The 26,773-nt window shown below is 35.5% G+C and overlaps 1 protein-coding gene across 1 annotated transcript in view; it reads right to left on the reverse strand.

The window, feature by feature from the left end:
• CNTN5 (contactin 5) overlaps positions 1–26,773 on the reverse strand; it is a 1,361,366-nt gene that overhangs the window by 1,029,873 nt on the left and 304,720 nt on the right. The window contains exon 2 of the mRNA XM_059185809.1: positions 1,121–1,252. The gene's annotated coding sequence lies outside the window, so the exon portion shown is untranslated. The remainder of the gene's footprint in view (positions 1–1,120; positions 1,253–26,773) is intronic.

Below are 26,773 nucleotides of genomic sequence, written 5' to 3' on the forward strand. Positions count from 1 at the left end.
GATATGATTTAATAGAGTGAAAGAAAGACATTTCATATATAAAATTTTCTGCAGTTACGTTCCAGAATTTGGGCCTGACTTGTAGAAAATCCTGGCCAAACTGCTGACCCTTACTTTCTCCTTCAGAACTATCCCCAGATGCAGATTTGATCACTTTCTTTCTTTAACTCCAATTTTTAAGACTGAAGATACTGAAAATATAGAATAAACTGAGTAAAATACATTCTAATATTTTAAATCAATTAATTTAAACTAACCTAACAAATTAGAGGAGAGTTATATGGAAACCTTAAGTTATGATATTGTCAATATTTATAAATAATTAGAATACAGAGGTAAATAATTCTATGTAAAATGAATTGATCTATTTGGTTGATTATCTAAAGATACATCACAAATATTATAGTTAAGCAGTACATGTTGGATTTAACTTGAGATGATCTATTGATGTCCACTTACTCATAAATATTAAACATGGATCTGATCATGTATTCTAAAATATTTTAATGTATTAATTTTAAAGGACAGATCCAGGGAGATGCATTTATTATTTAATGATTTGGGTTGCTGAATAAGTATATAAGAATGTGGAGCTGCTGAGAAAACATTGTAGTAATCACTTTCATTCAAAAGTTGTTTTAAGAAAGTGGGGATGACTCAAACTCATTCTGCCATGACTTCCTGTTTATACAGGTTAAGCACTGTCTTCAAACTCATCATCACAAAATCTATTCATTAGCATAGTATATATTTGTTGAGAAAGAAATAGAGGAGGGTACATCAGAGGACTGATTGTCTTTTTGTTTCAAACGATTTAACACAATCTTCATGTTCTTGCCATGCTCATATAAAACCATAAGTTTAATAAAGACAAAATATTTTACCACTTTTCATTAATATTATCTCCAGAATATTTGTAGAGTGTGTTTAAATGATACAATCAAGTTTTTTTTTTTCAATTTAAAGATAGAACACTTTCTGCTTTTCAGTATATAAAATATTGACTTTAATATATTGCGCTAAGGAGTATCATGAATGATACACACAGGTTTTATGTATTTTTTCCCCTTCAACATTCTTTTCAACTGTAAAGACAGATTAATAAAAAAATGAACTGTACCTGCTTTCTGAAAACAGGGTCCAAGTTATAAACTTCAAAAAAGAACTGATCTGTTAAGATATCCTTTTGCAAAATGCAAAAATGATGCTAGTAGATCTTGAGTGGCACTAAATAGCAATCCTTGAAGGTCACCTGTTAAGAAACAGGCTCTATTTAGTTATATAGGAAATGACTATATACTGTTATAGTGGTTAACGACATAAACACATAGATATAACACTTTAAACACTAGATATCTATTTAGTCATTGCTTTCCAGGCTTAATTTTCCTCTATAATTTATATTTTATAATAAACAGAGATGAACATCACTTTAATCCAATTTTCATGGGTTTTAATAGGTTAAAACATTTAACACATAATACACACAGGACGCCAATAAGCAAGCAATGAAGTTAAACTACACATCAGAGCAGACAGTCTTAACATTTCCTCCAACAACAGAGGAATACACATTCTTCTTATGAATTCCTGGAACGTTTTTTAAGAATAGAAATAGGCTGGGCACCTGGATAGCTCAATATGTTAAGTGCCTGAGCTCAGGTCATGATCCCAGGATTTTGGGATCAAGCCCCGCATCAGGCTCCCTGCTCGGCAGAGAGCCTGCTTCTCCTTCTCCCTCTATCTGCCTCTCCGCCTACTTGTGCGCTCTCTCTGTCAAATAAATAAACAAAATCTTAAAAAAATTAAAAAAAATAGAAATAGGTTAGACAACATTAGACAATAACTTTAGGAGTATTAGAATCATACCAAGTAATTTTTCTGACCATGGTGGTATGAAAATCAAAATCAAATACAAGATGAAAACTGGAAAATTCATGAATACAAGGAGATTAAGCAACATGGTCCTGGACAGCAAATAGGTTAAAGAAGAAATCAAATAATAATAAAAAAAAATCTTAAGATAAATAAAAATGAAATGCAACATATTAGAATTTATGGGATGCAATAAAAGCAATTCTAAGAGGGAAGTGCATAGCAAAAAAAAAAAAAAAAAGGAAGAAAAGAAAAAACAAAAAGAGAAAAAGATAATAAAGAAAGAAAAGAAGTAAAGAAAAGAAAAATCTGCATTAAGGAAAAAGGAAGATTTTAAATAACCAATATAACTTTACCTTCAAGGAACTAGTAAAGGAACAAACTAAATCCAAAGTTAATCGAAGAGCAACTCTTCAATTAATTAAAGAGAAACAGAGTCAAAAAGTGGTTGTCAGGGGCTAGAGGATGGGAGATATAAGGAGACATTTGTCAAAAAGTATACACTTTTAACTATAAGATTAAAAAAAAATCTGAGGATCTAAAGTAAAACACAGTGACTACTATTGATAACACTACTGTATAATTGGAATTTTCCGAGACAGTAAAGTTCAAATATTCTCACAATAAATAAATAAATAAATAAATAAATAAATAGATGTTAACCAGATGGGGGAACTCTTTCATGATATATCTGTACATCAAATAATCACAGTGCATTTAATATCTTACAAGTTTTTATGTCAACTATAATTCAAAAGCTGAAATAGGTTGGTAGAGCTAAACTAGTGGCATAGCAGGAGGACCCTAGGCTTGCCTCAACCCTCAAACAGAGATAGATAACTATCAAATCATTCCGAATATCTATGAAATTGACCCGAGGACTGACAGAACAACCTGCACAACTAGAGGGAGAAAAAAGCCACATCAAGGAAGGTAGGAAGTAGAAAGATGTGGTTTGGGGGAGAAATGGTTCATAGGTGTTGTGGAAGTGAGAGAGCCCTAGCCATAGAGAGAGGGAAAAGAGAGAAAGGAGTGCACAGGAATATGCACAAGGGATACACTTCAACAAAGCCATTGACTGGGAAAATGTGAGGGAATGATTTTTGTGAGTTTTTGGAATCAGTGGGTCTTAAAGACTGGAGTTTCTTCTTCTTCTTCTTCTTCTTCTTTTGTTTGTTTGTCTAAGATTGTATTTATTTGTTTGACAGAGAGAGAGAGTGTGAGCACAGGCAGGGGGAGTGGCAGGCAGAGGGAAAGGAAGAAGCAGGACATGGGGTTCAATCCCAGAACCCTGGGATCACGACCTGTGCTGAAGGCAGATGTTTAACTGACTGAACCACCCAGACACCACAAGACTGGAGTTTTAGAGGTCAATGGGCTTTGCTGGAATAGAACCCTTTAGGGTGCTGCCCTACTCCTGGACAGAAAGCAGACAAGTAATCCTGGGACAGATGATGCAGTCTGAGGATTGCCTAGAGCACACGATGGAGGGTGGCGATGGAGATGGGCTCAGGGTTATTGTTCCTGCTTCTTGGAGTACATCTGTGAGAGGTAGAATTGACTTTCTTGGAACAAAGGAGCTGGTGAGCACCATTTCACTTCCCCCTCCCTCTTAGCATAGATGCAGATACACTTGCTAGGGGTGGCTAACTTGGACACTGGCTATTTAACCTGCTTTATTCCAAATCCCATTCCCCAGCACTCTGGTGTAACCACCCCACTGGATCAAACTTCATCAGTCCCAGTGAGGCAAGACCCTCTTCCAGAAAATGAGTGCAGGTCCTTGGCACACTGGGTCCTTAAGGTTTATAGTTTTAAAAGTCAGCAGTCTTGGCTGGGATACAACCCAAAGTGTACTGTGCTGCTCCAGGAAGTTAAGCAACCTGGAGACAGACTGTAAAAAGAGCAATCTGAAAAATGCCTAGGACACATGAAAGGCAATTATTCACTCTGGGAGACTTCCCTGAGAGCAGAAAGAATGAACTCTACTCTCTGGAAACAAATAAACTGAATAGTGGCATCCCTCTCTCACCCCTCAGCATAAACCAATGTCAGTAAACAGCAGAGTGCCAACACTGGCTGCCTAACCAGCTTACACTAAGTTCTATTCCCTTGTGTTACTCTGGTACTGCTTATCTCAGGCAGGTGTGCCTAAGGACCAGTGCAGCAAGCTCCTTCCACAGAAGACCAGCATGAACCCCCACATGTATCACACCTATTGCTCATACAGTTCTGCAACGCTTCAGTTCTAATGGAAATAGCATCAGGTCTCATTTAACAAGCAGACCAGAGCATAGACAGTGAAAACTCACCACACTCTGATCAAGTTCTAAACATTGTCCAATTGCTACAGATGACTGACCTGAGGGATAGACAGTTAAAACACAGCAGCCGAGTACACACAGTGAACATCAGAGACCCTTCCTGGTGTGCCAGACCCTGAACAGAATATGGCCTCTTCTTCATAAAGACATTGCTCAGAGGAGTAGGAAACATAACAGGTTTTTCTAACACAGAGAAGAAGACAGAGAACTAGACAAAATACCAAGATGGAGTAATTCATCCCAAAACAAAAATAAGCAAAGTTCATGGCAAGAGATCTAATTGAAACAGATAAAAACAATATGCCTGATGCAGAATTTAAAGCAACATCATAAGGATATACACTGGGCTTGAGAAGAGCATGGAAGACATCAGGAACACTCTTACTACAGAGAGAAAAGAGCTAAAATAACCCCAAACAAACAGTAAGGCTGAAATGAAAAATGCAATATCTAAGATTTCAAACTGATAGGATGTTATAACCACAAGAGTGGAAGAAGCAGAAGAATGAATAAGTGATATAGAAGATAGATTTATGAAAAATAATGAAACTGAACAAAAGAAAGAATGATACTTACAAGCGTAGACTTAGGGAACTCAGTGACTCCAGCAAACGTAATAAAATTTGTATCACAAGACTCTCAGAAGATGAAGCAAGAAAAAGAGGGAAGGTTTATTTGAGGAAAGAATCACTAAAAACTTCCTAATCTGGGGAAGGAAACAAACACCCAGATCCAGAAAACACAAAGAACTCTCATCAAAATGAACAAAAGCAGGTTAACCCCAAGCCATATTATAGTTAAATTTGCAAAATATAGTAATAAAGAAAAAAAATCTAAAAGGAGCAATACAAAGGAAGTCCCTTACTTACAAGGGAATACCCACAAGGTTAGCAGTAGATGTCTCCACAGAAAACTTGGCAAGCTAAAAGATAGCAAATCTATAGACAAGAATACTCTATCCAGCAAGGCCATCATTCAGAATAGAAAGAGAAATAGAGTTCCCAAGAACAAAAACTAAAGTAGTTTGTAAACAGCAGACCTTATCAATGAAACCAGGAGCTAGTTCTTTGAAAAAAATTAACTGATAAACCCCTACCCAGACTTATTAAAAAGAGAAGAGTAAGTACCTAAATAAACAAAATAACAAATAAGAGAGGAGAAATGACAATACAGAAATACAAAGGAATATAAGAGTGTATTATGAAAAACTATATGCCAATAAATTAGACAACCTGGAAGAAATGAATAAATTCCTAGACACATAATCTACTAAAATTGAAACTGGAAGATATAGATAACTTGAACAAACTGATAACCAGCAAAGAAATTATCGGTAATAAAAAATATCCCAGCAAACAAAGGTCCAGGGCCAAACTGCTTCCCAGGTAAATTCTACCAAAAAGTTTAAAGAAGAGTTAATACTCATTTTTCTCAAACTTCCAAAAATTAGAAATGGAAGGAACATTTCCAAGCTCACCCTATGAAGTAAGCATTACCATGATTCCAAAACCCAAAGACTCCACTGAAAATGAGAACCTCATGCCAATATTTCTAATGAACATGTATGTAAAAATTTTCAACAAAATACTAGCAAATCAAATCCAAAAGTACATTAAAAGAAGCATTCACCACAGTCAAGTGGGATTTATTCCTGGGCTAAAAGGTAGTTCCATATTTGCAAATAAATCAACATGATACACCATATTAATAAAAATAGGATAAAAACCATATGATCCTCTGAAGAGATGAAGAAAAAGCCTTTGACAAAGTACAACTTCCCTTCATGAAAAAAAAAACCTCAACAAAGCAAGGATAGAGGGAACATCCCTCAATATCGTAAAGGTCATATATAAAAACCCACAACTAATATAATTCTTAATGGGAAAAAACAAACAAACAAACAAGCAAACTTCCTTTCTAGTCAGGAAGAATGAAGGGGTGTACATTCTAACCACTGTTATTTAACATAGTACTCAGACTCAGACAACAAAAGGAAATAGAAGGCTTCCAAATCAGCAAAGAAGTCAAACACTCACTATTTGCAGATGACATTATGCCCCATATAGAAAACCCAAAGTTTCCTCCAAAGAATTGCTAGACCTGAAAATGAATTCAGTAAAGTTGCAAGATATAAATCAGTGTACAGAAATCTGTGACATTGCCATACACCAATAATGAAGCAGCACAAAGTGAAATCAAAGAATTATTCCCATCTATGATCACAGCAAAAACTGTAAGACACCTAGGAATAAACCTAACCAAAGAGGTAAAAGATCTGTACTCTGAAAACTATAAAAATAAAAGAAATTAAAGATAAGAGAAAGAAATGGAAAGACATTATATGCTCATGGATTAGAAGAACAAATATTGTTAAAATGTATATACTACCGAAAGCTATCTACATATTTGTTTATTTTTTTAAAGATTTTATTTATTTATTTGACAGAGAGAGAAAGAGAGCACACACAAGCAGGGGGGGGAATAGCAGAGGGAGAGGGAGAAGCAGGCTCCCTGCTGAGCAAGGAGCCTGATACAGAACTCCATCCCAGGACTCTGGGATCATGACCTGAGCCGAAAGCAGAGGCTTAACCATCTGAGCCACCCAGGCGCCCTGCAATCTACATATTTAGTGCAATCCCTGTCAAAATATCACTAGCATTTTTCACAGAGTTGGGGTAAACAACCCTACAATTTGTTTAGAAACACAAAGACCCTGAATACCCAAAGGTGCCTTGTAAAAGGAAAGCAAAGCTGGAGGCATCACAATTCTGGACTTCAAGGTATATTACAAACCTGTAGTGATCGAGACAGTATGGTACTGCACAAGCATAGACATAGATCAATAGAAAAAAATAGAAAATAGAAAGCCCCAAAATAAAGCCATAACTATATAGTCAAATAATCTTTGACAAAGCAGAAAATAATATCCAGTGGAAAAATGACAGTCTCTTCAACAAATGGTGCTGGGAAAACTGGACAGCAATATGCAAAAGAATGAAACTGGACCACTTTCTAACACCGTATACAAAATAAATTCAAAATGAATGAAAGACACAAGTGTGAGATAGGAAACCATAAAAATCCTAAAAAAGAACACAAGTAGTAACCTCTTGGACATCAGCCATAGGAACTTCTTACTAGATACGGCCCTGAGGCAGGGGAAACAAAAGCAAAAGTAAACCATTGGGACTTCATCAAAATAAAAAGCTTCTGCACAGTGAAGGAAACAATCATCAAAACTAAAAAGTTACCCAATGAAGAAGATATTTGTAAATGACAGATCTGATAGAAGGTTTGTATCCAAAATATTTAAGAACTTATAAAACTCAACACGTAAAAAACAAATAATCCAGTTAAAAAATGGATAGAAAACATGAACAGATATTTCTACAAAGTAGACATATAGACACATAAAAAGATGCTCGACATCACTCAACTTCAGGGAAATACAAATCAAAACCATAATGAGATAGCATCTCATACCTATCAGAATGGATAAAATAATAAAAAAAAACCACAAGAAGTATGTGTTGGTAAGAATGTAATGAAAAGGGAACCCTCATGCACTGTGGTGGGAATGCAGACTGGTGCAGCCACTCTGAAAAACAGCATGAAGTTGCCTTAAAAAGTCAAAAGCACTACTCTATGATCTGGCAATTACCCTATTAAGTATTTACTCAAATAATACAAAAATAGTGCTTTTCTAAGGGATACATATACCCTGATGTTTTTAGCAGTATTATAAAATATCCATTATATAAATCCATTATAAAATATCCATGGACTGATGAATGGATAAAGAAGATGTGGTTTATATATACAATGGAATATTACTCAGCTATAACAGAAGAATGAAATCTTGCCATTTGCAATGACATGGATGAAACTAGGGAGAAGTATGCTAAGCAAAATAAGTCAATCAGAGAAAGACAATACTGTATTATTTCACTCACATGTGGAATTTAAGATTTTTTTTTTTAAGAATAAAAAAGATGGATGCCTGAGTGGCTCAGTGGGTTAAGTGTTTGCCTTTGTCTCAGGTCCAGAGTCCTGGAATAGAGCCCCACATTGGGCTCCTTGCTCAGTGGGAAGCCTGCTTCTGCTTCTGCCTGCTACTCCACCTGCTTGTGCTCTCTCTCTCTCTGACAAATAAATAAATAAATAAAATCTTTAAAAAGAGAGAGAGAGGCAAGCCAGGAAACAGACTCTTAACTATAGAGAACAGACTGAAGCTCAGTGGGAGGGATGTGGATAGGGAATGGACTAAATGGATTATTGGTTAAGGAGGGTACTCATATTGATGAACACTGGGTGCTGTATATAAGTGTTGAATCACTAATCTTTACCCCTGAAACTAATATTTCACTGTGTGTTGACCAGATGAAATTTAAATAAAAAAAACTTTTTAAAAGGCTGAAATAAAAGAAAAAACAGTTAACACATTAACTTATACCTATATTTCAGGTTTTTTAGAAGTTTTTTTTTATAATAATTATACATCATACCTAACATTTACAATGTTAAATTATCTTTATTATTCCCTTGATTTAAGAAATTTGCAATATGTATTGGTTATTTAAATCTTATAAGTGACTTACATTTTAAACATATTTGAAAATTATATAAGTACACCATGTTTGGTTACCTGCAAGGAATTTACATGTATGAGGTCATCCATGATCTTTTTATTTCTAATGAAGTTCACTGTTCCAATGAAATTTTCTACTCAGTGAAAATTGTATTTTCCTAAATTTACTCTTTGATAGATTTATGAATGTGCCCACATCAAAACCAGAAAGCTACCCATATATATAATATACTTTATTTCAAATAACTAAACTGGAATATAAGGTTTGGAATATTAGTTTGCTGATTTCAAAGTAACTGAAGGCCATTAACTGAGATTCCATGTTAAGATTCTACCAAAAGTTAAAGGAAATCTATCTTGCATAGTTCATGATTAGATTGAGAAAAAGTATTTCAGTTGCTTGTGGTCTTCATGACCAAAAATTAATGATCTTTATGGTTCTTTTTTATATTAGTTGGAACCACAAGAGATGTATTTCCATTAAAATTGTCATGGTGGAGTATCAGTAATTTCATATCAGTTAACCAGTGATTTTCTTTAATCCTGCCTTGCATTTCTGACATCAAGTCCAAATTCTAAATATCCCTGTAGTACAAAAATCACTTTTTTTTAGTCACAGTAAAATTTTTTTTTTAAATTTCACACCACATGTACAACAAACACTATGTGAAGAAACATAATATATTCTAAGTTCACTTCAAAACCCAATCATTCGGGCACCTGGGTGGCTCAGTGGTTTAAAGCCTCTGCATTTGGCTCGGGTCATGATCTCAGGGTCCTGGGATTGAGCCCCACATCGGGCTCTCTGCTCAGCAGGGAGCCTGCTTCCCTTCCTCTCTCCCTGCCTTTCTGCCTACTTGTGATCTCTGTATGTCAAATAAATAAATAAAATCTTAAAAAAAAAAAAATGAAGCCAAGGTTGAATTGTGTAACCAGAAAGAAGGCTTAAAATAAAACCAAACCAATCAAATAAAAACCCAATTATTGTGTTTTTAACAAGTAAAAATGTCTATTTTTGTGAGGAATTATGAACAGAGGGATTACACATTTGTTTCCTTTTCACTTCTTTTATCTCTTCTTTTCTCCTGCCTGCCTTCCCTCCTAATTGCTTTCCTTTTTTTCCCTTCCTTGGTTTTCCCTTCCTTCTTTTCTTAACATATGACAATTATACATTTCTACTCTATCCCTTAGAGCACAGAATTAAAAAAAAAAAAGAAAACTGTTTTTTTTTTTTCCTTGAAGTTTGTAAGAGTAAACAACAAAAACTTGCTTAAGAATGTAAACCATTACGTTTCTTTCAGTATGGACTTTCATTAGGAAGAATTACTTGGGAGTCAGAATTCTGTGTCCCATTCCTGTTATTACTTCTTAGTGAAGACATGGTGCATCATTTTTGTTTCCTATTTCACGAAATTATGAAATAATGAACGTTTATTTCATAAATGAAATAATGCACATAAGCTTACCAATGTGTATGCCATAAAATACACATTTAATAAATATCACTAATTATTACTTCCCCCTTTAATTATGAATTGATGTAGCAAAATAAGAAATTGTAATGAATGACAGTGTTATGGTTCTTATTTTCTTTTTAATTCCCTCCTCCAGTTTGCTTCTCATATTTCACTCTTGTCTTCTCAGCAAGCTCATACCTGTCTTTTAAGACAATGTGTTGTAGTGAAGAAACTGCTACATCTGGAATCAGTCAGATTTCCTCAAGCTTCTGCCACTCTTAGATTTTGAGAAAGTAATTTAACATTTCTGAGCTAATTCTTTAGAATGGAAAAAATGATGTCAAATTCCCTGTGTACTCAAATGCTTATAATAAAATTTTCAAGAAATAATAGATGAGGAAGTTCATTCTAAACTCAGTTTTACATATGTTAGTTGCTATATCTCGAGTTCTATCTTGTAAAAGGTTATGGCCTTTGCGAAGCTATCTTTTTTCTTCATTTCTTTTAAAGTAGATCAAAAGTTGCCCAGAAATCCTAGGTGATTTAACCCAAAAGGAGGTGAGTTGTCTCATTATTCATAATCCTGCTTCACTCACCTTTGGTCACCATGAATTTATCTTACATGAGTCTGCTGATTTTTTGTCATTTTAACATGGATTTTGGGTTTGCACAAAGGGAAAATAAAAGTCCTTATAACCTGCCTGTTGAAAGAGAAATAGCCTAGGATAAGAACACATAAAATGGCAGTGGACAGTGGCAAATGGCTTGATTCATTGTTCAGGGACTGGGAGGCATACGATTAGAAGATTGGTGTTATGGGCTGAATTGTGCCCCTCCAAAACTCACATTGAAGTCCTAATCCCCAGTACCTCAAAATGTAACCATATTTGGAGATAAGGTCTTAAAGAGGTAATTAATTAAAATGAGGTCTTTAGGTAGACCTAATCTAATATAAATGGTGTCCTTATAAGAATTTGATAGGGCACTTGGGTGGCTCAGTCAGTTGAGCATATGACTGGTTACAACTCGGGTCATGATCTCAAGGACTTGAGATTGAGCCCCATGTCAGGGCTCTGTGCTCAGCAGGGAGTCTGCTTGAGATTCTCTCTCTATCCCTCTGCCTGTGCCCCTGCTCACATTCTCTCTCTCTCTTTCTCTCTTAAATAAATAAATACATAAATATTTTTAAAAAGAAGAGGAGCAGTGCCTCGGTGGTTCAGTGGATTAAAGCCTCTGCCTTTGGCTTGGGTCATGATTCCAGGGTCCGGGGATTGAGCCCTGCATTATTGGGCTCTCTGCTTAGTGGGCAGCCTGCTCCCCACTCTCTCTCTGCCTGCTTCTCTGCCAGCTTTTGTCTCTCTCTGTCTGTCAGATAAATAAATAAAATCTAAAAAAAAAAAAAAGAAATTTAAACTAGAAACATTCATAGAGAGAGTGATAACCCTGTGAAGACACAGAGAGTAGGTGATCATCTGCAAGCCAAGAAGAGAGCATTAGGAGAAATCAAACCTAGAAATACTTTGATGTTGACATTCTAGCCTTCACAAGTGTGAGAAAATATACCTCTATTGTTTAAGCCACCCAGTCTGTGGTATTGTGTTAAGGTATGTTTACCATCCATGGGATTGGCTATGCTACCATCCACTAGGAAAAGACATTATAAAACAAATACAAACATTATAAACAAGCACACAAACAAATACACAGAATGTCTTGGCCAATTAACTAAAGCCAGTCCCTGTTATCAGTCAGTCTAGTATTAGCATGCAGACTCATGAACAAAGTGGAAACCTTGTCAAAGGCAGAGGTTAAGTTTAGGTCCAAATAACATGAGCCCTCACTCAATAAAGCTGATCCAACTACTACCATTGTAGAATGCCCTAACTATGGTAAGCCCACCCACTGCCATTAATTTGGCCCTACTCCATGAGGACTTTAATCAGCTGCATGGTAACAAGTTACCATGTTATGTTGGTATCCTTGCAACCTGGAAGCAAAGGAATTCTCCTACACTATTATCTACATATATTTTAGGTATGGGTTTCTTTTTTCTTGTCCTAAGTTCTGCAGCCTCCACCACTCTCAAAGAAGTTACCAGATGTTCAAACCATGACAAAGACCTTAAGATTGCATAGGACCCATGGCTACACTTAACAACAAAGAGGTACATCAGTGGACGAGTGGACATGGAATTCCTGAGTTTGATCGCATAACTTACTACTCAGAGATTCAATAGAATTATTAATATAACTCTATTATAGATATATATCTATAATATAATTATAATTAATTACTATAAATAAATAATTACTATAATTAATTATAGTTATTAATATTATATATATTAAGATGGAGGAGACATGTATTTATTTATTTATTTATTTATTTATATGCCCTCTCTGTACAAGTGTTCTCCAGAGAATCAGAAATAATAAGGATATATTTATATGTTTATAATTATACTACCAGAAATGGGGCTAATGGAAAATGTAAATATGGAGATTGATACATCAGCAATGTAGAGGTGCAGGAGAGCTGTGAAGTATATAGTTCCAGTCTAATTCTAAAAGGCAGAGAATCAGGAGAACCAATGGTTACAGATACAGTTTAAAAGTTGGCAGGTCCTGGTCTCAAACCCAAGAAAAGCTCATGTTTCAGTTCAAGTCGGAAGGCAGGGGAAAATTGATGTTTGAACAGGAAGGTAAGAGGAATCCCCTCTTACTCACTAGAAAGTTAGCTTTTCTGTTCTATTCAGAGATTCAGTTGATTGGATCTGGAAACATACTCACAGACACACCCAGAAGGACCAAATGTCTAGCCACCCTGCGGCCAGTTAAGATGACACATAAAACTAAGTATCACATTTTCTTAACCTCACATCCTCCTTTAACTTTTGTCTCATTTCCAAGTATTTTAAACCACTGAAGCTTCAACCTGGCTTTACTGATGTGAAGACACATTTTCTTTTTTTTTTCAGAGAGACTAAAGCACACAGGAGGATCCAGAATAGCACAGTTCAAGCCACTTTTCCTATAAATAGGATACAAAATGCTGTCATTTCTAAATGGACTTCATTAGTCTAGCACTGTGTAGAAGATGGCTCAAATATTCAATTAATGGTAAATATTCCTGTCTTTCTAAGTATATTGAAAACCTTAATTTTTAAGAGTTGTTTATATTGTAGTGAACCATTTATGAAACACTTTTTAATGATACCAGGTGGATCATCCTAATTCTAGATTAACTACATCCCACTGACACAATTTCTTCCCCACCCTGCTGCCACCTGTCTGGTAGCAAACCTACTCAGCTGTGGAAAATGACAGCTGGCTCTTCAGGGTGGGAAGTGGTGGGAGCAGGAGTCAGGTGAAAATGACTCATTAGCAATGAAATGGAAAAATTGTGCAGACTTCCCTGTGGACATTCTGGATGATGCATAGCTCTTTTTTTTTAAGGTCTCTCTCACTCTGATTGCTCAATTGAGAATTAAATGCAAAGCAAAACAAAAAAGAATGTATTTAATTCTCAAACATTTTTAAAATTACTGTGATGCAATGCTATCATATCTAATCAATGTATTTATAGTCTCTCAACACAAGTTGAAGTTTCCATTTTGACATGAATCACAACAAAGTGCCCAAAGAAAAATACTCTGATATTTTAGTTTTTTTGAGCATGTTCAGGAATATTACATTAGAAAGAACCCTGGAATTCAGAGTGGGCATACTGAATTCTAGTCACTCATCAGCTATACAAAATTACACAGTTCTCTTAACTCCTGTAGACATCAAAATGTACAGGAAGGTAACAGAATTTAGTAGACACAGTGATTGGATTATGCTTGATTATAAATTTTTCTTTTCCTTTCCTGTTTCCTTTAGATTTATTTACTTAGTTATTAATAAATCTATTACTATTCACTTAGTTATTAATAAATCTATTAATATAATAATATATAATATTATATATGTAATATAATAATATAATAAATAAATGTATTAATAGTAAGGGATAAAATCTTATTTCCCTTAAATACCTCTCATATTTGTGGGTTTTCATACTGTTTAAAGATTCTTTCATTGGGTATATGGACTATTTAAAATTTAGATAAGACAAAGTTCTATATTCAGCTTTTCAAATATGGTGTTTTCAGGAAAGTATGGAGACAGCTCTGTTATCATGAAATTAAAAATACTTCTCCTATGCTATATCCACATAAACTTCCAATATGTTATTAGTATCAGTACATCTATAGGAAATTTTTTATAGTAAGTTAATTGTTGTATAATGTCTCTTAAATGGTCTTCTAATTACGGAAAGTTAATTATGTTTAGCTAAATAATTAGTCATATTTTTAAGACCAAAATGGTAGCAACACTAAAATGATAAAAAAAAAAACAAAACTTAATTTATGAAAAAGACCTGTCAATGCCTAGTGGTACCCTGATAGTAAACAGTAGTGTAAGCCTTTAGGACCTTTGTTCTCAAGAGAATATTCAAATGTTAGTGACACACTGATGTGCCAAGAATAACAATGCAAGCACAAAGATGGGCTGGCATAGTTCCAAAAATAAACTTTTCTTAGACCACATCTCATCTTTTATCATTTGAACTCCTTTTTCACATACATGCACTTGTCTTCTGACCTTTTTCAGTCCTGACAGCCCAAAGCCCTACAATTAAGTAGCAGCCACCAGAAGTCATGGTGTTGCATCTGTCACTATTAGTTAAGAATACCATCCAACTTCAAAGTAACTAGAATTTTTGTCCTTTAGTCTTTTTTGGCTTCCTCAGTTTGGGGCCAAAAGAGCTGTCTGTAGCAAATAACGGAGCCCAGAATTTTATTGAAATATTTCATTCAAAACCATGAACTCCCAGCCTAACCTTGTTACTGCCGTTTGTCACATGTTTACCACATGTATCTTCTTTCTGGAAAAACTCTTAGGCCTCCTAAGTCCAATGTCATGGAACAAAATTGCTTTTCAGTCACCACACCAAAAATCATCACAAAGAATGTAGCAGGCTGGAGTCAGTTTTCACAGACTTTATTCTCTTAGGGTGCTGACAATCTGTGAGAGCAACTAAAGCTGAAAAAGGTCTTTCCTGCCTTTCTACCACTGGTGCTGCAGCTGTTAGCACTTCTGGTGTCAAGGTACAAATGTCATGAAGGTACTGTCAGTAAAGTAACAGCCATGAAAAACAGCCTGGCAGTCTGGCTAACCGCCAGAGCTCTTAATAGTCTCGTTACACGCTGCTTGGAGGTGGACTTCTGTTATCACTGTTCCCTCCAATTGCTCTTAATTGAAGCACAGGGATTTGCTTCACATCATTGAAATGAAAAGGTGTTTTGTGACTCTGTTTTTAAGAGTGTAATTTCAAAATTGAAGACTAACTGAGGTGCTTAGAACATCATAGTTAAGTTTTCTGTAATTCACACATGTGTCATGGGAGGAGAGGGCTTAAATTAAAATCATTCCACAGTTTCCCACCCCAAAGTCTTCCATGGAGAAGCGTACATTTGAAAAGTTCAAATATATGAAAGGTATAACATTTAAATGTCTATTTTGATAACTATATGTGTTCTAACTAGAGAAAATTATCCAGATATAAGGACAAATGACAGATCAATGAAGTGATTTCTCAGACTTTAAGAGATAATTCTAGAATTTAGTACAAAAAAGGTATAAAGAATTATATTGTATCATGTCTTTCCCAAACTCTGTCACTTAAATTTTGGTACAATGCATAACAGCGAAGGGGTAGTAGGAAGGTGCCTTTCTTCAGGGAGCCATACTGTTGATTAGGGATTTGAATATTGACAAACTGTAGAGCATCATCAATTACTTTCTGATTTGCAGTTATCACCAGCTTTAATCTTGGATATGATAATTTACCAACCTATTTGTCAGTGTCTCCAGGATGCCTCTGGTCTTGGAACAAAGCTCGTAGACACTATTTCTGGAGACATCTGTCACCAGAGGACATAATCAGAAAACAGGAATGGCCCCTTTAGAAAAAATGGCATATGCTCCCTTTACCATACAATCAAAAAGACAAATATCATAGACATTATTTTCCCAAGTCCACATTTCATATTTATATACCTTTGTCCACACATTTCTACAAGATACATGAATTCATTTATTTCTATATCATTCATAACATTCTATCAAAACTGCTTTGCTAAGGTTATAGCAGAATAATAAATTATTTCATAATTATTTCATAATTATTTCATAATTATGAAATTAACTACTTTCAGAGGGAGGACTACTAGCATCTTGAGGAATAACTCAGACATTTCCCTGAGGGTTTTAGTCACCTAAGAACACCTTTTGGTGGGAAGGAGAAAGTCTCCCTTTATTTTTTGGACCTGAAAATCAGTCTTTCACAAATGATACCAGACTGTCCTATTCCCAGGTAGATGGGAAAGAGTGAGTAGAGCAAAGGAGGAATCAGTGCTGACTAAGCAATTATTTCATAATTATTTCATAATTATGAAAAAATTACAGGCTCACAGTAGATGTTCAATCAGTGTGGACCCTTCACTGTCTAAGTATCAACACAAGTAGCCCATTTCTGGGATTTATCTTCCAAAACTCTACGTGTCTAATCAATATACACATATGGACATCTTATATTCTCAACCTTATTATTTTCATAACACCCCATAACTTTTACTTATTCAATATTACCTACTTTCCTATGGTTTGTGACCCATTTATTTCCTTCAAAAAGCAAAATATAACAAAATAAAATATAAATTATCATTTTTTGATATATAATTTTATCTCAAATTTTCCATCTAGTATTTCACTATATTCTATGATTATAACTCAGAAAATGTGCCAAATCTGGGTTCACCTTCAATATTGAAGTACAGCCCGGAGTTTCGCTCACTGACCAATAGCAGTGGCCTCAGAACACTTTTTCCTGTCTCTCTTCCCCTCTCTACCTCAATTTGTTCTATCCTTTAAACTATATTTCCTTACAAACAACACCACACTTATGAGTAGAGGCATTTATAAGCTTCATTTTGCCAAATAATAATGTTCAGAAACCTTAGGCTGAGGCTAATTATAATCTTTTCTTTCCAATTCCATTATCTGATACTTTATATTAAATGAACTACACACCATACCAAATGTTTTTAGTAGAGTAGACAGTCAGTTAAGTTCTAACAGGATGTCTGGAGGTCAGCATCAAGGAAGTCATGGCCCGTTAGTGAAGATCAGAAGCCTATCCTAACAGTGTTTCACAAAAAGCTGGATCAAAGCAGACATATCCAAAATGGCAGATGACATGACAAGAAACCCCTGACCAAATCAGGAAGAAAAAGTTAGAAATTCAGCTTCCCTCCCTAAGTAATGAATGTTCCACCCCTAGTTAGCAACGACCAATAAAAGAAATCCAGCCCTTTGTTCTCTCTCAATCTCCCTTGCCTGCTTTTGCATCTCCAGTACTTTAATAAGCTTTGCTGATTGTTACTCAACTTCTGTGCTACCTGTCTATCCTTGAATTCCTTCTTATGATAAGACTAAGAATGTCAGTGACTCCCTAAGTTCTGGCTGAGTCAAGGTCCCAGGGCCCAAGGACTCCCAGTTCACCAGGAAACATCTTTTTGTTGACCAGGTAGAGACACAAACTAATAGCAGTTTGAGCCACCCTCATCATCCGTGAGTCTCCAAGTCTCACCTCCCTTGTGCTGGAGAGTTGCTTAGTCAGCACTGATTCCTCCTTTGCTCTACTCACTCTTTCCCATCTACCTGGGAATAGGACAGTCTGGTATCATTTGTGAAAGACTGATTTTCAGGTCCAAAAAATAAAGGGAGACTTTCTCCTTCCCACCAAAAGGTGTTCTTAGGTGACTAAAACCCTCAGGGAAATGTCTGAGTTATTCCTCAAGATGCTAGTAGTCCTCCCTCTGAAAGTAGTTAATTTCTAGCTTGCCTGGAGACACACAAATAAAGATTGATTTATCCAGTGTCTCCTGCCCCCCTAGATGTCTTAAACTTCTAATCAGAGAAATGTTAAAGAGTGCTTCCCAACTGCTCTTGGAAGTAACGCTCACAGTCATCACTTAGAACCATTACACTGACTGCTATGTGACTGTCCCATATTCCAGGCTATCTCTACCTCATCAGAAATCTTTTTGTTCCTTCTCTTATGTGTTAGTGTCTTATGTTTATTTCTTTCATATTTTCTGACTGACTTTGTAATGAATTCAGCCCATTCTTGTCTGTTCCCTCTATCAACTGCCAGAAGTGAGACAGGTCTAAACAGATACCAGGCAGATGAAATGCATTGGAGTTCATTTTGAAAGGTTTTTCTAAGAGTGGTGGAGGCTTGCTCTCATGCTGCGCTTTGTTCAGAAGTTCTATTTCAGGTCTTTTGGGTTATGAGGTGCTATGAATCCAACCCCCATTCCTCCTCAGATTCCTCTCATACATACTTTCACAGTCTCCTTTGCTGGTGGTGGGCAAGGAGACCTGTAGGATATTCTGCCACCTATCACAGAGATCCTGTAGCTCACATTGTTGTGTTCATACAGGTCACCATACAATTTGTTATAAGCCATTTTACTTCCTAACAAGGGATCCTGCTCAACGAGATTTTTCCCTGTGGGTTTTTCTTATTCATCACTTAATTGATGACATTCAACCAAAGCAATTCAGGGATGCAGAGAATTTAAAATAATAATAATAATAATAATAATAGAAGTTAATTTAACCTGAATGGGTGGCAAAAAGAGAACCAAAGATTTCAGTGGGTTTGACAAGAAAAATTCAGACCACCAAAGGGACCTTTATCCCTGGTGGCCATTATCTGCCACCAACTGTTGAAAGGCTTATCAGAATGAGGGGAAGGAGCTATTCAGAGATCTTGGAGTCATGATGATGGCCTTTATTGGGGAATCAACTCTAGGATTTCAGGGTTAATTATGGAACATCATTGTTATTGTTCCCAATGGGGTCTTCAGGAAGGCTGACACTCCTACAACTGCAGGCACCAGGATGAGTTACAGGTCCTGGGACTCCAGGTCATCACAAGGCATGCCAGCCATGCCATTGTCATGGGACAAATGGACAGTAGACTGGGGATGCTCATAGTCCACTCACCCTCAGAGCTCTGTGAGAGAGTTTCAAATTAAGGTCCTATCAATATCATAGTACAGAATCAGCTCTCCTCAGAATAATAGTTCTCTGGGCTTCTATTGAGGTTCTTAGGAGAGGACTAGAGCCCCTTTTTGGAATAGGAGACCAGATTTAGTTGCTAATTTTTATAGGAGTCAACTCTCTCCCTGAAGGCAAAGATTTTCCTTTATGGTGTATATAGAGACACCAGGATCAGCTCCCATTTAAAGGCCTAAAAAAGAAAAAAATAATAAATAAACAACATTAAACACACTGGTTTGCAAGACTAAATTCAATCTAAGTGCAGGGGTGCCTTTTTCTAAGTTTCTTGAGGAAACTCATGTTGATTGAAAAAGGAAGAATGAGCAGGTGTTCCCTGTTCTGGAGGTGCATGAGGTAGAGGAGGTCGGCAGGACCCAGGTGCTCACCTGAACCAGAGGCAATACTTTGATGGTTTCAGGGAGATAATCCTTGGGGCCCTGAGTTTCCAAGATGATGCTCTTGGGGTTCAGCAGGAACCCCTAGGTGACTGTCACTGTTTATCTCTCCTTTAAATGAGTAACCAATCCTCAATCCCATCTGACAGTCTCTTGGGATGCATCTTGAAAAATTAGAACCAGTTTTACCCTGACAACTAATTTGCTTATTTACCAAGTCCATTTCTTTTGTAACACTGTTGGCCTCAATATAAACTAAACTAGAGAATGAAGAAGTTTGAAAAAAAAAATGATAGTCTTAACTATAACACTGTATTACAACTTGATTTCTTCTGTAAAATGGACCAAAATTCTATATAGTCAGGACTTTATGGTCCTGTACCAAAACCCTGATCTGTCCATACTCTTTCTGCCCCTCAATCCACCATCAGTTCAGTTGCCTCAGGCCCTTTGGGTTCTGTTAAATTTCTACCTTACCTGTGTTCTGTTAAGTTCTCTATGTGCCTGTCCCCCTGTAAAATGGTTGCTAGCAAGATCTTGTACATATAAAACTTTTTCTCGAGTCACAACTCTGCTTTTGTGTGTGTGTGTGTCAGATTGAAATATATCTTTAGAGGACTGGATGGATGTTGCCAAACTCTTGTTTTATATATATATATACACACACATATATATATATATTTTTTTTTTCCTCATTAATTTCCCCAGATAATGGCTTGATAATTGGAACCAATTGTCTGGTTGGCCTACCTTGAGATGTGAACTTTAAGGAATATTCCCAAACAGCTGCAAACACTCATTTTGCTTCAGGGATGTGCCCTGTTTTTTCCAGTCCAACCTAAACTACTTATTTCCATTTTTTTGTGAAAATAATAAAAACAACAACAACAAGGGGCACCTAGGTGGCTCAGTGGGTTAAGCCTCTGCCTTCAGCCCAGGTCATGATCTCAGGGTCCTGGGATTGAGCCCCCCATTGGGCCCTCTGCTCAATGGGGAACCTGGTTCCCCCTCTCTTTCTGCCTATTTATGATCTCTGTCTGTCAAATAAATAAATAGAATCTTAAACAACAACAACAACAACAACAAAGTGTTTCTGTTCATCTGTCCAAGCTGATAAGTTTTAGCACCAGGGATCCTCTTTCTCTGCCCTCTGGGCTTTTATCCCCTTCCAGCCTTCCTGACTCAACCTCCCCCTTCTCCTATCTGGCACCACCATGGACATGACTTGCAAAACTAGTTCCTACACCATTCTCACTGTCTCTGACATCATTGGCTTCTGCTCCTCCTACACTTACTACTGAAGAGGGGAACAAAAAGCACCCCAAGCTGATGGGTTGCCTTGTTATGAGGTTCAAAGTGAACCATTAGGGGCCCAAGCTTTCCCTTGGACTTAAACTGTCAATTTCAGATTTCATCAGAGGAGCCTCAAGTAAAATTGACAATGGAGAACAAGTTAAGTTACTTTCTACTAAACATAGGTGCAGCATATTTGGTATTTAAGCTAATTTAAGTTTGTTGGCTTAATTAAAATAGGCATTTATCTTTAGAGCAGGATTAAATATAAAACTTCCTTCTACCAACGTTTACTAAAGGTCAAATAAGCTCATGTTACCTCTGATACAATTTGTCAACAAAAATGATGACTTAAAATGATGGTTAATTTTCACGGTTGTTCAACATAGTACTGGAAGTCCTAACCTCAGCAATCAGACAACAATAGCAATAATAATAATAATAATAATAATAAAATAAAAAGCATCCAAATTGGCAAAGAAGAAGTCAAACTTTCATTCTTCACAGATTATGTAGAAAAACTGAAAGACTCCATCAAAACATTACTAGAATTGATACAGGAATTCAGCAAAGTCTCAGGATATAAAATCAATGCACATTAAGTCTATTGCATTTCTATACACCAACAATAAAGTAGGAGTAAGAGAAATTAAGGAATCAATCCCACTTACAATTGCACCAAAAATGATAAGATACCTTGGAATAAACCTAACCAAAGAGATAAAAGATCTGCCCTCTGAAAACTGTAGAACACTTATGAAAGAAATTGAGGAAGACACAAAGAAATGGAAAAACATTTTATGCTCATTGACTGGAAGAACAATATTGTTAAAATGTCTATACTACTGAAAACAATATATACATTTAATGCAATCCCTATCAAAGTAACACCAGCATTTTTCATAGACCTGAAACAAGCAATTCCAAAATGTACATGGAACCAGAAAAGACCCTGAATTGCCAGGAGAAATTTGAAAAAGAAAAGCAGGAGGTGTCACAATCCCAGATGTCAAGCTGTACTGTAAAGCTCTAATCATCAAGGCAGTATACAAAAACAGACACACTGATCAATGGAACAGAATACAGAACCCAGAAATGGAACCTTCACTCTACATTCAACTAATCTTTGACAAAGCAGGAAAAAATATCCAATGGAAAAAACACAGTCTCCTCAACAAATGGTGCTGGGAAACCTGGGCAGTAACATGTAGAAGATTGAAACTGGACCACTTTCTCACATCATACACAAAAATAAATTCAAAATGGGTGAAAGACTTAAACATGAGAAAAGAATCCATCAAAATCCTAGAGGAGAACACAGGCAGAAACTGCTTTGAACTTGATTGCAAGAATTTCTTGTTAGACACATCTCCAGAGGCAAGGAAAACAGAAGCAAAAATCTGAGGGGTTTGAATTGGTGGGTGGGTGGGAGGTTGGGGTACCAGGTGGTGGGTATTATAGAGGGCATGGCTTGCATGGAGCACTGGGTGTGGTGAAAAAATAATGAATACTGTTATGCTGAAAATAAATAAAAGATAAATTAAAAATAAAATAAAATAAAATAATGGGAAAAAAATGAACTATTGGGGCTTCATCAAAACAAAAAAAGTTTCTTTTTCCAAGGAAAAGGAAACAATCAACAAAACTAAAAGGCAATCTATAGAATGGGAGAAGATATTTGCTAATGACCTATCAGATCAAGGGCCAGTATCAAAAATCTACAAAGAACTTCTCAAATGCAATATCCAAAAAACAAACAAACAAAGAAATCCAATAAAGAAATGGGCAGACGGTGTGAAGAGACTTTTCCCCAAAGAAGACCTAAAAATGGCCAACAGACACATGAAAAAATACTCAACATCACTAATCATCAGGGAAACACAAATCAAAACCACATGAGATACCACCTCACACTTGTCATAATGGCTAAAATCAACAACTCAGGAAACAACAGATGTTGGCAAGGATTCAGAGAAAGGGAAACCCTCTTACACTGTTGGTGAGAATGCAAACTGGTGCATCCAATCTGGAAAACTGTATAGAGGATCCTCAAAAAGTTAAAACAGAACTGCCAAAAGACCCAATAATTACACTTCTAGGTATTTATCCAAAGGACACAAATATAGTGATTTGAAGAGGAACATGCACCCTAGTGTTCATAGCAGCAACTGCAAAAATATGGAAAGAGCTCAGATGTCCATTGGTGCATGAATGGATACGGAAGATGTAGTATATATGTATAATGGAATATCACTCAGCCATCAAAAGGAATGAATTATTTCCATTTGCAACAACATGGATGGAACTAGAGTGTATTATATTCAGTGAAATAAGTCAGTCAGAGAAAGACAAATACTATATGATTTTACTCATATGCGGGATTTAAGAAACAAAACAGGGGCACCTGGTTTACACAGTTGGTTAAGTGACTGCCTTTGGCTCAGATCACAATCCCCATGTTCTGGGATGGGGCCCCACATCATGCTCCCTGCTCAGAGGAGAATCTGCTTCTCCCTCTCTCATTTCCCCTGCTTGTGCTTTTTCTATCTTTGACAAATAAACAAATAAAATCTTGAAAGAAAGAAAGAAAAAAAGAAATAAAGAAGGAAGGAAGGAAGGAAAACAGATGAACACAGAGGAAGGGAAGGAAAAATAAAATAAGATAAAAATAGAGAGTGAGGCAAGCCATATGAGACTTTTAACTCTAGGGGAAAACTGAGGGTTACTCAAGAGGAGGTCAGTGCAGGAATGGGGTAATTGGGTGATGGACATTAAGGAAGGCACTTGATGTAATGAGCACTGGGTGTTATATACAACGGATGAATCACTAAATTCTACTTTGAATCTAATAATACACTATATTTCTACTAAATTGAATTTAAAATATAAAAAAATAATAACGGCTGATTCTGTCTCATAATATTTTCATGGGTAATGGATAAGAACAAGCAAGTTCAATAAATAAAATAGTTTAAAATTTTCAAAATCTTCAGTAATCTGAAACTTTAAAGTATTGCTAAGTTAAATGACAAATTAGATTGAATTCATTGAATACGTAGGTCTTCTCCAAATAAAATAAAATATTAAAGTATTGATTACTGAACGCACATAAGTTTGTCTGCTTTTGGCCTATTATTGCAGAGAAACTGAGGGTATTGTGTCTATTGATAAACACGATTTAAGATTTATTTAAAGATTGCACTATGGAAAAACATGGTTTTAAAAATTATGAAATGTATTTATAAATTTTAGTTCTAAAAAGTTATGGTATAACAAACAGTAACACAATTGGCTACTACCTAATTTTCACTGGAGACTATGGTTACTAAGAGTTAAAATTCTGCTAAATATAAATAAAGGTGATAGAAATAACTGAAGCAACACTATATGCAAGAAATGTTAGATGTATTTTTTAGACATTTTATTTATTTATTCGAGAAAATGACAGTGTGAGAACATGAGCTGGGTGAGGAACAGAGGAAGAAGGAGACTCCCTGCTGAGCAGGGATCCCAATGCCTATGCTGGGCTGAATCCTAAACCTGGGACTCTAGGATCATGCCAAAGGCGAACATGTAAGAGACATATATATATATATATTTCCATATATATATATATATATATATATATATATATAGAATGGAAATATATTGAGAAACACACACACACACACACACAATTTTACCCTAAAATGAGACCGGTTATTTAGAATAAAGGCTTCAGGCAAAATCTGAAAAAAAAAAAAAGTTGTAAAAGTTTAGTGAAAAGAAGCCTTTGGAAAATAACTTTGTGTATGATCAGAACTAAGATTGAAATGGATGGATTTTCAAAATTACACTAGTATAAGATTGAGATTCAGCTTTCTCTGTTTCAAAATGACAAAGTTTTCAGGGAGCCTCAGTGGCTCAGTCTGCTAAGCATCTGCCTTTGGCTCAGGTCATGATCCTGGGGTCCTGTTGATCAGCTTGTCCCTCTCCTCCTGAATCGTGTGCTCTCTCTTTCTCACTATCTCTGTCTCTCTCTCAAAAAATAAACAAATTCTTAAAAAAATGAATTAAGTTTTCATAGATTGTTCACCTTCTGTTGATAAGAATTTTTTTTTTAATTTTCTTTTCTTCTTTATCTACCCAGAACAGCAAAGTTTCTATGTTTTGTCTTTATCAAGTCTAATTAGTAAAGAAAACTGAAACTTCTCAATATTAAAGGAGCTAAGTTTTGCTAACAACTGTATAACCTTCTGTAGGATCCTTTATTATCATCTAGGTTTAATATAAATATTAACTTTTTAATGATCTGTAATCTTGTTTAGGCAAGTGTTTCAAAACTTTTTGACTAATTAGGTTTTTTCACTGGGTATGTTAAGTTACTTGGGGAACATTGTTAAACAAATGTGGCATACCTTCTTAAGCTGTATTGTAAGGGTAAATACTACAACTCTTCTAAAATTACATGATATTCATAAAGTTTTAACATATTCTGATATAAAGTTATCACTAGACATTATAATTATCAGAATTTTTTTTTGTCACAAAAATAAATACACTTTCTTGCCAATTGCATTACAATGAATTCTCATCAGATCTTCAACCATGCCCATCTCTGAGTTTTATTTGTTTTGTTTTGTTTTGTTTTTGTTATGTATTCTTATTGTTCTTATGCTTTTGCAAAGTATGTTTTATATTCAAGGAAATTCATGAAAAGATCTTTCTAACAAATACAGGTTTCTGATATGTCTGATATATAACTAAACTGGGTAAGAATTTCTAGAACTAATGGAAAGCTGCATTCACATGGAACAGGTATTAATAATATGCAATTAATGAATTGAATAAGATGATTATATTTTTATGACTCTGGTTTGAAATATTGTTGGTGCACTGATATTCGTTCTTCCAAATTAAGAAAGTTTTCTCTCATGATATGTATGACTTAGAGAAATATGATAAAGTATTCTTTTGTGTACGAATTGAAGCTTTTAGCTTTGCTCCTGACTTGAATTCTCTGAAATTCAGAAGCTCTCAGTGAATACTTTTTTTTCTTTTATGGTAATATAATTATTCATAAGTTCTGTGAAAATCTGTTCTTGTCACAGGACACAATTGGAAATTGGCTATATTACCAAAGCTTTGACTGGAATGTCTTCTTTGAGACATGCATAGACTTAGATATAACCAGACAATATTTAGGACATAAGGTTGATTTTATGGAGCCCCTTGGAAATGATGACCTTGTTTATAGAGTTCCCAGCAGCCTTACCAGGTGAGTAAAACATGTCACTTCCTGGCAGATCTAGGAACCTTAGGATATTTTGAGAACATTGAGATGAGGAATTCATCCAAACCTATAGGTATTACAGGTAAAGGTAAGTATGACAACAACTATTAGACTTGGACCCAGCCTCAAGAAGCTATTAAAATTTCAATCTAGAGATTCCTTATGAGAAGTTCCAGCAAAGGAGATTTTTAAAAACTTATATGACCAATCACAATTCTTGCTGAGCTTATGTAAATAAGTAAGCCCGAGTTCATTAAAATTGGACCTGTTTTACAAGTGAGTTAGTTTTAATTTGGCTATGATTAATGGAACGAGGGTGATTTCAGAGAGAGAAAATGTTTTAATAACATAACTTTGTAGATATTAGATTTTAATATTATTTATTATAAATCA

Source organism: Mustela lutreola, chromosome 1 (assembly GCF_030435805.1).
Source record: "Mustela lutreola isolate mMusLut2 chromosome 1, mMusLut2.pri, whole genome shotgun sequence".
Classification (NCBI taxonomy): Eukaryota; Metazoa; Chordata; class Mammalia; order Carnivora; family Mustelidae; genus Mustela; species Mustela lutreola.